Below are 18,235 nucleotides of genomic sequence, written 5' to 3'. Positions count from 1 at the left end.
TACCAGCCCGGAACTCACCGCCAGGTACGGTTCTCCGCGGTCTGGGATTCAAAACAGCAACACTGCCCTCTTTTGGACGAAACGAGCACCGCCACTCACGCACGCCTTTCCCCGAATCCAGACGCCGAATCCCCCTTCGGAATGCTTGGCGCAACGGGAGGCTTTTGCAAATGACTTGAAAAATGGAAATTAGGTTTAAAAGTCGTCTGGGGAAAGAAAAAAGAAGAAGAAAAAAACCCAAGCTCTACGCGCAGTATTATGGCTCTAAAGGACCCTCTGTGGAAGGGCGTTAAGTGTGCAGAAGGAGGAAGTGAACTCTCTGCAACCCATTTTGCTCTGCTTTGTTTCAGAGATCTTGGGCTATCTGAATGAAGTCTTTTCCCCTGGGATTGGCTGCTTTTCTGTGCAGGACCCCCCCCCCAAAATACTCCAGGCACGGGAACCCAACTACCCATGCAAATTCTCTTCCAGAAAGGCACCCAACCAAGGCCTTCTGAAACTGCGAGAAACTTGGGCCAAATAGGAAAAAAAAAACCATGCAGCGTCTATTTCTCATTCTCATCTACAAGAGAAGGCCTCTTTCTTTCTTTCTTTCTTTCTTTCTTTCTTTCTTTCTTTCTTTCTTTCTTTCTTTCTTTCTTTCTTTCTTTCTTTCTTTTTGGCTTTCCTTTCCTTTTAAAAAGCTGGTCTTTTCATTTAGATTTTTTTTTTCAGATGCCAGCTGAGGGAGCTCCGGGATTGGCTCCATGACCTTTAGTGAACATCAGGTTGGTGTCAGTCTATCTTTGGTACAATTAGTAACTGCAGCTCCGTTTTGACTCCAGGCAGGCAGGCAGACTGCAACTCTGCACCAGAGAAGGGTGGTGGTTTTTTGGTTTTTTGTGGGGGTTTTTTTGCCTTCCAGCATCGACTGAGGCTTTCCAGCCATTGCTAGGTTCTTTTGTAAGGATGGCAGAATATTTCTCTAATCCATTTAACAATTTCCGACTGCAATAAATGCGCAGAATTTTCCCGTTCCTTGATATGCTCAAAAGCTGATAGCGTGTGTTCTAAAATCAGGAATAGCTGACGCATGGAAAAGTATTACATTAATTACAATAAATCTAAGAAAGAAATTGGCTGCAGGAAGGAAAAGATTTCTGTCTGAGGCCCCCTGGAAGACTTCTGCCCAGGTAGACCAGCAAAATAAACTGGTCAGCTGACTCAGTTTCCAGCATCCTTCTGGATTAGGACCAATTGCTACGAACAAGCATGTTTTTGTGAAATACCTGTTTTGTAACGGGTTTTTGAAGTTACCTTTATTATTATCAATATACCTTAACTAACATTAAAAATTGGCAAAATGGACACCAGTTTTTTTGTAGACTACCATTGAGCTTTCTGTATGTTCCAGGTCTGTTACAAGCTTAATAATTCCTGATGCACATTATTTGATAGCTTACAGTGATTATTTTTTTTAAAAAAAGATAGTCCAAAATAAATAAGGAGGTAATGAAATTGAGCCTTTAGTCTTGGGGTAACTTGGAGTTAATTCTTGATCAGATTTTGGGGCAGTTTGTAAATTACAAAATGGGAGAGGGAAGGTGATCTCCTTTCCTGCCAGCCTCCTTTTTGCTTGCGCACTTTGTTACAGCTTTGGAAGGCTAAAAGAAAAAAAAAAGGTATGGTTTGGTTAAAACTGTAGAGGTCAGCTGTGAGACTTGTAGATTTTACTTAACCTTTGCCCATTCCTCCTTTACCTTTAATCCAGTACCATGGAAACACATTTGTTTGTTAGGGTGAGAATTGGGGAGCTGGTGGTCCAAAATTAAAATCATAACCACTCTGCTCTCCAGTTATTGAATAGACAGGTAATCCTCAGCTTACAACCACAATGGAGCCCAAAATTTCTCTTGCTAAAGTGAGACAGTTGTTAAGTGACTTTTGCCCCATTTTATGACCTTTCTTGCCACTGTTGTTAAGTGAATCACTGCAGTTGTTAAGTTGGTAATATGGTTGTTAAGTGAATCTGGCTACCTCAGAAGTTCATCAAAGGTAATTCGTAATCCTGGGAGACCACAACCCTTCATAAATATGGGGATGCTATAACGGTCCGGTGAAAAACAGTCGTGTCCCTTTTTTCCAGTGCTGTTGTAACTTCGAATGGTCACTTAAGTTAATAAGTCGAGGACTACCTGCATTTGTTTATTTCTGCAAAAAGTCGGTAGAGGTTCTCAGTCATTCAAGTTAAAAGGTGTTTTTTTTTTCCAGGAGGCAACTGGACTTTCTGTTTTTTTTTTTCTTTTGAAAACCTTTTGCTTCTCATCCAAGAAGCTTCTTCAACTCTGACAGGATAGTGGGGAACTTATTTCTGCCAGTTTCTGGCTTAAATAAGCACTGAAAGCTAACACATTTTCAGTTAACCATGAAAAGTCTGGAAAAAAGGGATGAATCTTTACAGATTTCTAGAATACCATATACTTCAAGAAGTATGTTCCATAGCCTGGGATAATCATCTGCATGCATGCCAGACAGGTGGGCTTCTGACTGTTGAGGTATCTGCCAAATATCTTATCCTGCACATCTTAGTGAATGCGGAGTTAGGTAGTGTAAAAGGGAATCCGTCAGATCGTTGTTTTTCAGTGGAATGAAAAGCTGAGAGTGGTTACATAATTCGGCTCTAATTTACTGTTGGTCCCACTAAATCAGCATTGGATAGACCGGGCCGAAGCCAGGCTGGCCTGATCTTTCCGCTTCGCATTGGATAGACCAGGCAGAAGCCAGGCTGGCCTGATCTTTCTGCTTCGCATTGGATAGGCCAGGCCAAAGCCAGGCTGGCCTGATCTTTCCACTTCGCATTGGGTAGACGGGGCTGAAGCCAGGCTGGCCTGATCTTTCCGCTTCGCATTGGGTAGACTAGGGCAGCCCCACAGGCCAGATCTTACTACATCGTGGGCCTTGAGTTTGACACCCCTGTACTTAAACTAATCAGGTGATCATCCACCTTTTTTTGCAACTGTGATACTTTTCTGTGATACTTCGCACCTGAAGACAAACCAGGAGTTGAGGGAACACAGCTTTTGGGAGGCTTTGAATTAACATGAATTTCACCATCAAAACAATCAGACCTGTTACAGATAATCATGGACTTACAATAGTTCATCTACTGACAGTTCAAAGTTAGAACGGCACTGAAAAAAGTGACTTGTGACCATTTTTCACACTTACAATCTTTGCAGCATTCCCATGGTCATGTGATTTACACACATTTGACCAGCTTGACAACTGGTTCATATTTATAATGGTTACGATGTCCCGGGATCATATAATCCCCCTTTTGTGACAAGCAAACTCAATGGGGAAGCCAGATTCAATTAGTAACAACTGTGTTACTAACTTAACAACTGCAGTGACTAATTTAACAAGAATGAAAAGTGGCAAGAAAAGTCATAAGATGGGGCAAAACTCACTTAACAAATTTCTCACTTAGCAACATAAATTCTGGGCTCAATTGTGGTCATACATTGAGGACTACTTGCTATAGGAATGCCTTTACAAAATAAAACTAGTTTTGGCGATCCTCACTCCAGGTAAATTAATTCAGTTAAGAGTGGATATGGGGTGGGGGGGTATTTACTCTCAGATTTCTTAGTAGACAATTGTTCTGAGTTTCCTTGTGACACAAGCACACACACACACAGCACCCTCGCCTACAACATCCCAAACTACTTTTCTCCCCCTAATAGTTATTTTCATTTGATTCCCCTTTTGATCCTAAGGAATTTGCTTACTATTACCTGCCAGAGAATAGGTCCTTGTGCAAATTCCTCCTGGCAGCAGTATGCAAACTCCTATTATGCTAAAGAAGAGGCAGATTCCAATAGTAATATATGTCTTTTGTGTAAATGTGCATATTGACTTTCAGAAGCATCCATAGAGCTCTGCGCTAATTATTTGGGCAGCCATTTTCTTTGGATTCAAGAATTGGATCTCTTCAGTTATGTTTTCCAGAAGCATTCTCTCCTCAGACCCCTCTCCCTCTCTCTCTCTCTCTCTCTCTCTCTTTCTTTCCTTGCTGTTCTCACCTTGGGGGAGGGGGGCGAAACTTAACTAGTACTCACTCACTTAACTAGTGCAGAGAGGACATTATTGCTGTAAATGCAGGGGGGCGCTGATCTGCATTTTACAAGGGGATACAGCGTCAAAACTAAAAGCTCCCCAAAGAGCTGTGCTTGAATCTCCAGAAGAGAAATAGCTCAGCAATTATTCTTTCTAATGGGACTCATACATGAACAGAAGTGTGACATTTTCCTATTGAACAAAGGTAAATGGAAAAGGAAAATCAGAAACAGGCGATACTTCAAATCCTTGGCAAAATCAGGAAGAAAGAAAATAATTGTTCACCAATTCATTCCATGTATGCACATGTGTATGCATGCATGCATGTGTGTGTTCATGCATGTACTTCTTATTCATATATGCAGGTAAGCCTCGAATTAACAATCATAATAGAGCCCACCAATTTGATTGAATCTCGTGACAGCTGTAAATTGAGTCACCCACCATTTTTTGCAGCAATTGCCAAAAAAACCCACTGTGGTTGTTAAGCAAACTAGTGGTTTGCCATGGGCCCGGTTTTGCCAAAAAACAACAACCCTGAAGTAAATGCCAGGTTTTGGTGAAACTTATAAAACACAGTCTTGTGACCGCAGCATGCTGCAAAGAGCCCTAAATGTGGCCTGTGGCTGATCATCCAAAGTTCAGCCACATGACTGTGGGAGGTCTTGATCATCTTTGGAAGTTCGAATCCAGGTTGTAGGTATCTGTTAAGTTTGAGCAATGAGAGGCTGAACCAGAGCATGAGTGCAACAATACTTTATTATAGCAATAAAGGGCTGACCGTGCTTGCCACGCCTGGAACTGGCTCGCAGCAATCAGCAACTGGTTGGACCCCGCAGCCTGCTTTTATAGCTGGCTGCTGGGGAGAACCAACCAATGAGGAAAGGGGAAAGAACGCCCACTCAAAGTGAGTGGACCTGAGTGAGAACTCCTAGAGTTCTCAGGACATAACAGTATCCATTAGGAGTTCTGTGGCAACTTTGAAGGTTTTAAGTTGAATGTACATACATTCAATTTACAGGTTGCCCAACTCTTGAGAGCAACTCTGCATGCTGTCATGTCATGGTACTGAAAAATTGTCCAAAAAAAAAATCATCAAAACTATCTCCTATAGCTGCTTTGCGAGCCAAATTAGATTAATAATTGGAAGTTCTGTAATTTGGATTTTCTGAGAAATCATTTGCAGCTTGTTGTTGACTAGAAGCCATTTCCTATGAGGCAATTTAAGACATTCTTGGATTCATCATTCCTGCTTGATGAGCTGGCAGCAGCTATGGCCAAGAAAGGCCCTTGCACATCTTCACCTGGTGTGCCGTTTGTGGCTTTTTCCTGGGCACAATTAGCCTCCCTGGCATTTGAAGGCTAAGAGGCAGGAAGAGAATGGTGGGCCTACTTCAGAGATTGGAGAGAGGATATAGCAGTGGTGTGGAAGTCCCCTGAAGTGAAAAGAAGTGCAATACAACAATACAAGAGCAAGACATTCTCCTGTATCACTGGCCCACATGGAGCCTCAAACCCTCAGAATATCCCAAGAAGGATTGTATGAACTCTGTGGTCACAGATGCCGAGAAATTATGTGGAAGTAGCCATGGTGTCGCAGTGGTTAGAATGCAGTATTGCAGGCTAATTCTGCCAACTGCCAACAGTTTGATCCTGGCTGGCTCAAGGTTGATTCAGCTTCCCATCTTTCCAAGGTCAGCAAAATGAGGACCCAGGTTATTGGGGGCAATATGCTGACTCTGTAACTGCTTAGAGAGGGATGTAAAGTACTGTGAAGCGGTATATAAGTCCAAATGCTGTTGCTATTGCTTGCGGACCAGATGGGTTCACTAGGTTTTGTGGATTTCAATAATTAACAAAGCTGCCATGCCTATCTAATTTGATTACCAAACCCAATCCATTTGCTTATTCTCCTCTATCAAGCAAATGTAGAACCTGTCAGATGAATTAGCAGGGATTTTTTTACAGTATACACTTATTACAAAATGAATTCAATGGATTTAGTGGGGCTTACTCTCAGCTAGGAATTCAATTGCCACCTTACTCACAGCTTAAACGGGCTGACTTGCTAATGAAGAGTCAACAGCAGCTTGCTCTAACCTACTGCGGGATTTCATTTTATTTATTTATTTATTTACAACTCTGAAGTAGGACTGACAAGGCAGAGGGCGAACGATTTCATGACATGTGATAAATCTGAGGGGGTGACAGAAAACATGTAAAAGGTTCGAATTATCAGGGCTCATCGGAATGTTAGTTCAGTATATACAAGTTGAAGGATTAAATCCTGGCTGAGCTTCCGGCATGAAGAAGGTGTCGTGTGGGCTTAGCATGACACTCTGATTAAGATGCTGACAGAGCGCACAAAAACCCATTTGTTGGACGTGTCAGATGGATGTGGCATCAGTCTTTGTCTAGGAGAGTTCAGTTTTCTTTCAAAAGATCCGGGTGGATTTGCCGTGGGGAGAATAGGCAAAGAAAGCAGCAGATTTGCTTAATACAAACAACATACAAAGCCCATAAGAATGAAAATCAGGGCAATTTCTACAGCATTAGTAACTGCAGGGAAACACGACTGAGTGTCCCCTTTCATCTCTTACTTTCCCCAAACAGCTCGTATTATACAGCTAATTCTCCTCCTACCTGGGTCTAAATTGTGAAGCCGACTTTACTTTCTGAAAAATAAAATGAGGGAAAATTGGAGCCAACAATGTGTTCTGATTATTCCTATGTTATAGAATATTCTCTCAGGGTGACAAACCATGTTTAACTCACTGGGGATAAATAGGGAGGAATTCCTTCTGATTTACATTCATTCATGTGAGACATTGTTAAATAGCAACCTTATTATCCAGCCAAAGTTAACGCAAGATTTTCACTGCATTTTTTCATAGCTGTAAGATTTACATTTTTTCCCCAAATTTTTTAACTGATCACGATATTTGTTGCAAAAAAAGAGAAGCAAATACTATTTAAAGTATTTGAACATCAAGACTTTTCTTCCCCATTTTTTTAAAAAATCTGGGTACCCCATCTCCTGTTTTTCTGAATAGAGATTCCCCCTTTAATATTGTGGTCTCAAAATGACACGTATACCTGATATTTGCATATTTGTCTGTGACTTTTCATCAAAAATTTCTTTTTGTAAACCAGTTGCTCCTGAGGAAAATAGTAAATAATTTTACACAGGCTTACAACCACTTCAGAATTTGTCTTTCAAACTTCCCATAATTGGTGAGGAAGAGAAAATAAGAAACAAAGGGAAAAGAAATATTTAATCATATTCATGAAAAGCAACCTTGGTTCTCCAAGTACTAGCCGTAGGTAGCTAAAATGCTACCAGCATGAGAAGGAAACTATGTTTGAAGGTACAATAGATGTTAGGAATTCTGAATAAGTTAACAGAATCCTTGGGGCTGTTAATGTATCCACTTGCAATTTAGATCCTTGTCTCTCCTGGTTGGTAAGGACCTCCAGAGAAGGTATCTTTAGGTAGTAAATGTTATACTGAGAGAAGAGACGGTTCTGTCATCTTTGAAAAAAGCAGTGGTCCATCCTCCCCTCAATAAGCCATCAGTGGATCCAATAGAGTTGAACATTTTTTCCTGTCTCCAGAGAGGTTTTCTGAGAAGATGGTTGGCTCCAGGGATGGGATTCAACCGATGTTACTACCAGTTCTGTACTTATGTGCGCGTGTAATATACTGAAAGCTGTGCCTCCCGGACAGCTGATAAGCGCTGCGCGAGGGTGCGCAGCGTTTGAAAAACGCCTTTTCAAACTGCTTTTTCCCAGAAATACAGGTAGTCCTCGACCTAGGGCTACAATTGAGCCCAGAATTTATGTTGCTAAGTGAGAAATTTGTTAAGTGAGTTTTACGACTTTTCTTGCCACATTTGTTATGTGAATCATTGCAGTAGTTAAATCAGTAACCTGGTTGTTAAGCAGTGGTGGGATTCAAATTTTTTTTACTACCGGTTCTGTGGGCATGGCTTGGTGGGCGTGGCTTGGGTTGGTGGGTGTCGCTTGGTGGGCGTGGCAGGGGAAGGATACTTCAAAATCCCCATTCCTTCCCCACCCCACTAACCTGCTTTCCAGCTCTGTTCTCCTGTGCAGGGCAACAAAAGAAGACACAGACGATCAGCTGGGACTCGGGAGGCAGAGAATAGATGGGGGCGGGGCCAGTCAGAGGTGGTATTTGCCGGTTCTCCGAACTACTCAAAATTTCCACTGTCGGTTCTCCAGAGCTGATCAGAACCTGCTGAATACCACGTCTGCTTTTAACCATTATAAAAGCAACAACGCTGCCTAATGTGGAATAAAGTGTGGGAGAGAGGGACTTAGCAGAGATCAAAGCCTATCAGTTTCCTCTCCTTTGTCTTTTCACCACCCAAAATATCACTGGTGACTTCTTTGCTCCTTCCTGTTGTATGCGAAGCAGCCTGACCAGCATACATTACACCATTGTCTTTTCAAACCCACGGCTGAAGCCAGCTCTGCACATCACATAGAAGGCTGAAATGGGTTTTTGTCTGACATCCAGTTTGTCTGGCATCTGACATTAGCATTGCTAAGTATCAAGTGGCTGAATGCTTACCAAGTTGGATATTGTGTGGCCACATCGTTCATCCAGATTAGGGGAGGAAACGGGGCTGCGGGGAAGAAGAGAAAGCAAAGCAACTCCGTAGGCACAGAGGTGCCCTGCCCAAGAGCAGCGAGAAGATGAGAAAGGTTATGGCACCTTTGCTATAAGTGGGAGCCTCTCCATTGTTTATCGTGCACAGCTGGCACAAAACATCCATTGCTCTAGCCAATAATATGTAAATGATATGCAATCAATGCTCAATTCCAACCAAACCTGCCCCGTTGTGAGACTTGACTTATTTCTCACCAGTGGGAGTTTTTTGGAACGTAGAAGTTTGTGTACACTCCTATGAGTTACAGTTTCATGTCCACCAGTCCAGATAGCCAATATCTACACTGGTCATTGGGAGGCTTCTTAACAGGGTGCAGCAAGGCATGCCAAACAGATGTGTCGCAACGTGTGGGAACGAGCAGGACCCACACTTTCCCAAGTGATTAAAGCAGCTGCATCTTTTGTTGAGGTTCTAGGGCTGCTTCAGAAGCTGCTGATGAGTATCTGTTTAGGAGGATTGAGGCACAGTTACTTCATTTGACTGAAATGCATAGACGGCCAGACACTGTTTCTGAAACAGACCTAGGAGTTTTGCCAAAGATGTGGCTGCTTTAACTGAAGTGCACACATTGTAAAACACCTCTTTTTAAGGCTTTGAACTGCCCTACTTCTTCCTCTCCCCCACTCCTCTAAATCTGTAATATTTTCAGATTAAAGACCAGATCAAAAGAGGTTTCACAAGCTTTGATTTACTGTACCTGAAAGTAAATTTCACAAAAGAGAGTGGCATTCATAACCAGTAAAGTGGCAAATATTATCCAATACAGGCTAGAAGGTTGTCCATTTATATCCCGTACTATGGTATTGTTTAAAAGAAGGTGAATTTATATACCATCCATTCTCAGGGTTTGTTGGAGTGATCCTAACAGCCCTAGAATTCATATAAGTCCAGGACTGATTTTGGAGCATCGCAACAACCTATCAGGAATTGCCCTGAGTACAATTTCCTTTGTGTTGCTTATCTGGCAAATGGTCAAATGAATGCATAAATCAACCAAAGAGCCATAGATCAGGTGCATCACTTGCATGCAGAAAATCCCAAGAAGCAAAGCTAAACTGATCCTGAGATCCTGAAAAAATGTTTTCGTTCAGACTTGAATGAGTTCCCAACCACCTAACTGCTCTACGTTTCACCACATGCATTCGAAATGGCCCCATATGACTTAGTATGTAAGGAATTCATGCTTTTAGTGAGCCAGAACTGGTTATGGATATAGTGAAGTGACAAGCACCAATTTACGAGCTGCTAAAGGTTATGATTAGAAGCATAGTTATCTGGAAGTAATTATGATTGCATCTGGTTACAGCAATATTAAAAGGGGTACAGTACAGTGGTGGGATTCATTTTATTTTTTTTTACTACTGGTACTGTAGGTGTGGCTTGGTGGGTGTGGCAGGGAAAGGAGACTGTAATATCAGGCAGAGGTGGTATTTGCTGGTTCTCCAGACTACTCAAAATTTCCGCTACCGGTTCTCCAGAACTGATCAGAACCTACTGAATACCACCTCTGGTGCAGTAGCTGAGTGGTTAAGATGTTGGGTTTGTCGACCAGACATTCAACAATTTGAGACCAAGCACTGTGTGGCAGGGTGAGTTTTTGTTCTTGCCCCGGCTCCTGCCAACCTAGCAGTTCAAAAGCATGCAAACGTGAGTAGATAAATAGGTACCACTTTGGTAACAGCATTCTGTGTGCTTTGGCGTACGATCGTGTTGGCCACATGTTCACAGAAGCAACTTCAGACAATGTTGGCCCCCTCAGCCAGGAAATGGAGATGAGCACTGACTTGTAGAGTCAGACACAACCGGACAAGGGAAACATTTACCTTTTACAGCTATATTATGGTATTATGAATTCACAATTCTCTTTACTTCATGTTAGAAAAACATTACAACAATGGACCTCTTCTCAGCAGTCAGAAGAAATAATACAGGCTGTTGCTGATCTTGAAAAGCTATTACCTGGTCTTCTGGGCTCTGTGAATCTTCACACTGTGCAAAATAGAACCAAAATAGAGTTGGTACCTCCACGAGAAGCATGCCTTTGGACATAGTTGTAGGGAAGAATAGTTTACAATGGCACAACCATCTTAACTGGCTCTTCATAACTTTCTCTCCTTTAGGTTTATCCAACTGGTACTCTCCAAATAGATGTAGTGGGCCACAACTATCAAAATGCCAAACTAGAGTGATGGTTGGGAATTTTGGAAACCTTGCCACCTCGACCCATTGGAAGAACAACAGATGATGGAATATGGGCCCTGTTTTGGGAGCATATGTTCTGGGTAGCTGTTCCTTTCTGTCAGGTTTTTCAATAATTTGGGGTGCTCTGCAGTGGAACGAAACAGAGCTAGATCTGTTTGTGCTTAAACAAATCCAATATATACAGAAACTTAGACTCTGCCTGTTTCATAACGTTGAATGTTATAACAGAACCTTATTTTGTCTTCTTGCTTATTATTGTTGGGAAGATTTGTAATTAGAAATTACAGATTTTGTAATTACAACGATGAATGAAATTGCCCTATTACAAAGACAATGACTGGAAAATTTAAGGAGGATTCAAGGTACATTTTGTAATTTTGTCATAGACCACTTCACTCAACCAACAACTTGAGGCCAAAACTGAGCATTTGCAGCAAAGCCCAAGTGGCCTACAAAGTTGAACCAACATTTAGAGAAATGTATTTTAGGATTAATTTGGCTTTATTTTCACCTGACTCTGAAATGCCAGAGTTTCAAGAATATCGATTTCATACTGCATATCGTAAAAAGCTATCACTCATGTCAGAATAAAGAGTAGAATCTATTCTGCTGAAAACTAATGCATACATAGAATCACTTCAGCACATATTTTAAAGAGCATTATGTAATACATTAAAAATAATGATTTTGAGACAAATTAAGCCATAACAGCCTCAAATCAGTTTGCCTACACAGTTAATATGTTGATTAATGTCCTGTTAGAACCAAGGCACTCATTTTTATCTCATTATTCAACTCAGTGTTTTCCCAAAGCTATTGAATAAAAATGTAATTATTGCTCTAAATTATGTTATTATTAACTTTCACATGGTGTTTCTTGATAAACAGCATCACAAATAGAAGAGCCCAGTGGCAGAGAGACAAGAATAAAAACCACATCAATAAACAGAGCCATTTAGAAATTATGTATTAGAAGAGGATTTGAGTAAATAACATGTAGGCAGAGTTTTTAAAAACAATGTATAATTGCAATATGGAATCAAATGGTTTGAAAACTGGGGGACAGAATCTTCCATTTTTCAACTGAGATATAATTTCTAAAAAAAACCTTAAATACACAAAGCTATTTCAGTCTGGGGTTGAATTCTGGCATAATTTTTTGTCGGGAAGATTTGAAAGTGAGAAAATGGGTGCTGGACCAGGTGTACAATAGACAGTTCTTCAATTAAAAACTGCATTACCCAGGAACAAGTTGCATCTGTAACAAAGCAGCAACACCACAATGACAACATGCTTGCAATCATGCAAATGCTATCTTTATGTACTTGTGCAAGGACATCAGTTTACATCATGAGATATGTGCCATTGTTTGCCATTCCTTGCCCCTCTGCTGGACTTCCATGGAAAGAGAGAAAATATTGATGTGATGCATCTTGTCCTAGCCATGAAAAGGCTGTCCATTTGATAGCAGTCCACATGAAGAAGGTCTTCAGCCTTGCTAGCTCTTCCAATATTTGAGGGACTGCCACAAGGATGTGAACCCATTTTCCAATGGATGGATACTAATTAAGGAGAGAACCAACATAGAACTAAGGAGAAATTTCTGAACAACTAACCAGTGGGACAGCTTGTGGGCACTCCATCAATGGCTTTTAAGAAGAGATTGGACAGCCACTTGTCTGGAAAGGTATAGGGCAAGAAGTTGGAATAGAAGACTCCAAAGTCCCAACTCTGTTATTCTGTTCCTTTCTGTTCTGCCAATCTCTCAAAGTAAAACTGAACTAGATGGATCAATTATCTAACGTTGTAAAGGGAAATTTTCTATGTTATAGGGACAGCATTTATGTGTAGGTCTAATCAGGGTTTTTCCCAGGGATGGGATTCAAAAAACCCAGCAAACAGTTTGCTGCCCTGTAGCTGGGTGGGTAGGGCCATGGTGGGCAGGGCCTACTGGAACGTCCTTTTTCCAGCTTCCAGTGGGCCTCCAGAGCTCGGGGAGGGCATTTCGCCCTTCCAAGGATCCAGAGGCCTCCCCTTGACCTCTGGGAGGTCTTCCAGAGTTCCAGAAGTCCTGTTTTTCCCCCCTTCCAGAGCCTCTGCACGGACCCTGCACTTACCTCCTTCAAAAATGGGCCATGTGGGGACTCCAGGGAGGGGAGGGGCAGGGGCAGCCAGTCAGTTGAAATAGCAGTTTAGAGAACAAGCTGTAACTTTAACATCCGGTTTTCTTAAACCGGTCCAAACCGGTAGACTTCCACCCCTGGTTTCTCCTCTTTCCTTGGCAATTTTTGATTATGAGGACTTCTAGAAATCACCACAACACCCATGCTGGCTAGGACCTTCTGGGACTTTGTAAGGTTGGGAAATATTAGGCTCATCCAGTGTTTCTATGATTTATTGGGAAAGCCCTTTGTAATACTCTAAATATGTATTGTTAAAAATTATCTTCCCATAGGCCCTTCAAGTTAAACTCCCATTTTCATTTTTCTAATATCAAGAAGACTTAAAAAGCCTTTGTCTGTGACCTTTATCTAAAACAAACACAAGCCTGAAAAACTGTGATGGGATCTTGTCTCTGTGTTGGAGTCCTTAATGGAACTCTTCCTTTTTTTTTTTTTTTCTATCTTGTCAGAGATATTATCAAACAGACTCCTCAAAGATAACTGTATCAAAGACTCCACCTGAGTATTATTCAAACTAAGCAAGCTCTTTTCAGAATTATGATTTTGTCATTGTTATGCAAAATTCGTTTTCATGCATTCATTCTCAGAAGAATGAAGCTTTCTGGTAATGTTATCTAAGGCCAGTATGAGAGAGAAAGAGCCCCTGTATTGGGAACTTGCAGTTTCTTTGGTTTAGTAAGAACGATGCATTTTAAATAGGATTTTAAAAACATAGCTGACAATTCTAGTTAACTATTTTTCCCCTCAGTGTTTGCTCCCATTTGTTAGCTGGTTTTACAAGGGCTGAATTTTTGGCTTGAACTTGGTATGATTCCATTTATAATCACAACACTAACTCAAATTTCAAACACTGTAGCTTAGTGTTGAGATGACAAGTGATTGGGTTGACAAGTAATTCTCTCTTTCTATCAGCCAAACCTCTTTGCCTCTTTTTGGTTCTCAAAAGAATCCCATACACAAATTTAAAACGTTAGTTATCTCATTGAAACAAATAAATGACTTGTATCTGTTATGCATTTGCTAAAATTGATCTGGTTGGATCTAGGCAATTCCCAAGAAACTACTTGCCATACCACATAAACCCTTTTAACTTCCATGATCAGATATAAAGCTTACTAAACATCATGCAGCTTTAACTTCTGTTGATTTCAGTGAGAATCAAGCATGAGTTTAATTTTTCATCCATTCAGGAAAACAATAGACTGAAAACATTTTCCTCTTAGGTTAATTTCTGCCTCAGATAAAGTGATTGACTCATTTAATAAAATAAATTGTGCAATTATAAACTATGGACATAATATCAGTTGATTTAACAACCAAACAATGTCCTGATTTCATTTACAAACTACCATTGACAACAAATTATCATTTCAATAGTGAGTTTCGCAGAGAAGGTTCAGGTAATCTTTTTAGTCATCTACATTTTCAACACTTTACAACTGTCCAGGAAGCAAAGTGAAATATTGTGTCTTCAGCAGCAATATAATTAAAACTGTCGGATGGTACCCACTTTATGTGCAGAAAAGACAGATTCATTGGTTCTTCCCATATCATGTGTATTTTCTCTCTCTCTCTCTCTCTCTCTCTCCCTCCCTCCCTCCTTCCCTCCCTCTCTGACACACACACATGCACCTGCCATAACCAACAACTACCAACTGAGCAACTACCAATCAAAAATAAAAACAGCATTAAAGCCATAATTAACTATAAAACTAAGCACATTAGAAACAACAAAAACCAGGCGCCAAACCCTATAGCCTCTTGTCCCAGTGCTCAGAGGAATAGCCAGATCTTCAGAGTTTTATGGATGGCTCTTCTGTATTGCTTGCTCTCATGTTATTCAGATGGGAAGAGATAAACAACCCCAATTGTGTTAGCAATGGAAATAATCCAAAGCATATCCCAAAGGTGCTTTTTTTCAAGAGGCAACTGGACTTTCTGGTTTTTCTTTGAAGACGTTTTGCTTCTCATCCAAGAAGCTTCTTTGGCTCTGACTGGATAGTGGGAACTAGAAGGATTTATACTGATATTATACTGAAGTATAAATCCTTCCATTCCCCATCCTTCCAGTCAGAGCCGAAGAAGCTTCTTGGATGATAAGAGAAATGTCTTCAAAGAAAAACCAGAAAGTCCAATTGCCTCTTGAAAAAAAAAAAGCACCTTTGGGACAACCATGGCCTGGATGACTGAGAATCTCCAAAGACAAATCCAAAGCATAACCTACTGAGGGCTTTGTATTTTATGTAAACACGTAAGCACAATCATCTTAAGTCCTTGCCGGTACGGTTTAGTGCAAAGACACTTGCTTAAATAAGGGATATAAATGTAGGCCTAAAGCACTGTCAGGGTTATTTTAACAAAAAAATTAACACCTTTTAACGAAAAAGGTGAACATAATACAGTAGATAGGATGGAAATGAATGTCATTATTAGTCAAACACAGACAATGCGTGGGCAGGAAATGATGCCTTTACGTTGCCGAGTGAAAGTTCCTTTGACATCCTACTCTTAATAGGGTTGTCATGGAGTTTAATATCCATTTGATACTGATATTACAGCCAACTCTACTAGGTGACTCATCTTCTTCATGTTCAAGCAAAGTCAGCTGTGGCCCTGCTATGACAGAGACTCTCTTTCCTTTCTAGCCACATTAACACTTATCTCTGATGTTTTCTAGGGTAAAAAAGGTTTTACAAGAAGCTATTTAAAAAAAAGACCTTTAGAAAATAAAATAGGTCCCTTCTTTAGTAGGTAGTCCTAGATTTGCGACCTTAATTGAGCCTAGAATTATGACATTTTTTATGACGATCGGTAAGGGAATCCATTGACAAGGGATCCTGTTGTCTGCAAGAAAGCATCAATTTCCTGCAGAAAAGTCGTAAATCATGATCACATGACCACAAGACACTGCAAATAGCCATAAATGCAGGCCGAGTTCTGGGCACCCAAAATACGATCATGTGACCTGCGGGGTTGATTGTCCAAACTTCGAATCTAAGTAGTAAGCACTTTTTCAAAAAGTAAAATATGTTGAGGTTTATCTGTATTTATATTTATCTTTCTTCTAAGACATCAATTGAATGCATTTTATCTGAGAGGAAGTACCGCTGAAACCAGTGACATATCTTACACCTTGTACTCTAAGCCATAACCTGGATTATCTAATATGAAGACCTGGCCTGTAGTGGCTTTTTCAACAAACTATTGTTAAATAAACCAGGAGTCTCCAGGATGTGTCTAGTTTTACAAGCCATTTATCCTCCTACTTTCTTCCCCAGGAGTTTCCCATGTGTCAATAGTGGCTCTTTTACAGATATTGTAGATATCTCTGTATCAATGCCATAAAATCAGCAATTTGGCAATTGCTAATTTTGGCAATTGCTTTTCTGCCTGGTACTATATAACAAATTTGTATGCCAGCAGGGTCAAGTAAGAGCGTGTAAATCTTCTATTAGTGCCTGCGGTCTGATGGTTAGTGGTCTGTGATTACTGAAAATTCATGACCCTCAGATAAATTTTTAGACTTTCCATTGCCCAGTTCAGAGCATGTGCTGCTTTCTCTATAATGCTCATACACTTTTCTTTGGTAAAGATACAGGATTGTCTTTGCCTAGAAAAACCCACTTAAATGTGCATTTTGTGATTCTCCTAAGGGCCTTCTGCTTTTTGATCATTGATCACTGGCTGGGAACATTTCTAACAGTTGGCCTGTTTTTGTGAACATTGGCCCAATATCCAGCTCAGTTAATAATTACAACAGAAACAATGTCACCTCTTTTCCTTTCCACTTCCCTTTGCTTTTACCTCTGAACATTGTCTTTTTCTTGTACTACTTCTCTAATATTTAAAGATAGGTAATTCTAGCACTGATATCTAGTTAGGGTGATGAAATGTTTGCAAGAAAACAAGCAAGCTCAGAGCACCAAGGACCCCCTCATTTCAAACCTGAACTACAAATATTCTCCTTTATTGATAGTTAATTCTTTCAAACGTAAACAAATGTTTTTTAATGTCTTCTTCCTCCTTTAAAGGAAGAGTTTAAACTGGCAAGGTGCATTAACTTACATACGTATCTCTTGTTCACAGTCTAGGACAAAACTATTGTGTTCCTAAGTAGGTTTTGAACCAGCTGCATCCAATCCATGTCCCCTTCAGGAAGAGACGGGGATGGTGACTAATGAGGAACTCTTTACTTCTCCCTGCCCTCCAAAAGGGATTAATCTCTTAGCACTAGGACCACTTGCTTGGGACGATCCACTTCCCATTTCTGTGGGGTCCATAGTTCCTCCTCTTCAGTCTCAGAACTATGAACAAACCCTCCTCCCTCTCAAACCTGAAAAGCATTTCCTTTGGATGAGGTTAAATCATGCTTCCTGGTGAGATAGAATCAGCACTTCTGCAAAAGATAGGAGAGTAGGATTACGGTTTGCGGGGGGCTTTTCTCCCATTCCCAGGTAGGAAAAAGTCACTGGAAGCCAACAAAATACTTAGGCTGCATTACCAATTTGCCACTTTGTCACAAGGTATCAACCTGGGTTTGATTGAAAGAAGCCTAGAGTAGCTTCCAGCTAGGCAATTGATTCATAATCCCCTAATTTTACATTCCACAACATACAGTTTCCTCTGTCTTATGCAGCAGCCTATTGGAGACCCAGATTTTCCCGTCTGCACTTAACCGAAAAACATCTTAGGTATGAATACCTTACCAAGCTACAATATGACAATAGCTCTTAGACTTATATATCACTTCACAGTGCTTTGCGTCCCTCTCTAAGTGGTCAGCCATTGCCCCCAACAGCCTGACTCCTCATTTTACTGACCATGGAAGGCTGAGTCAACCTTGAGCCTGGTGAGACTCGAACTGACAAACTGCTGTCAACTGGCAGTTAGTAGAAGTAACCTGCAGTACTGCATTCTAACCACTGTGCCACCACAGCTCCTATAAATATGAATACTTCTCCTCCTTCACCTCTAAATTTATATACTGCCCAACTCCAATAACTCTGGTTTATAAGTAAGCAATGAAAGGAATAATGAAGATAATAATAATACAAAGAC

General features: G+C 40.7%; 1 long non-coding RNA gene across 1 annotated transcript; it reads left to right on the top strand.

Annotated features, from left to right (window-relative positions):
- Positions 1-262: 262 nt before the first annotated feature.
- On the top strand, positions 263-11,133 carry LOC148127984 (uncharacterized). The gene is made up of 3 exons (XR_015741275.1): positions 263-288; positions 715-767; positions 10,913-11,133. It is a non-coding gene; the product is annotated as an uncharacterized LOC148127984 (long non-coding RNA).
- Positions 11,134-18,235: the final 7,102 nt, after the last annotated feature.

Source organism: Pseudonaja textilis, chromosome 1 (genome assembly GCF_049901715.1).
Source record: "Pseudonaja textilis isolate UNSWEBS1 chromosome 1, rPseTex1.2, whole genome shotgun sequence".
NCBI lineage: Eukaryota > Metazoa > Chordata > Lepidosauria > Squamata > Elapidae > Pseudonaja > Pseudonaja textilis.
The sequence above is the reverse complement of the archived record's forward strand: the minus strand, read 5'-3'. Positions and strand labels throughout refer to the sequence as shown.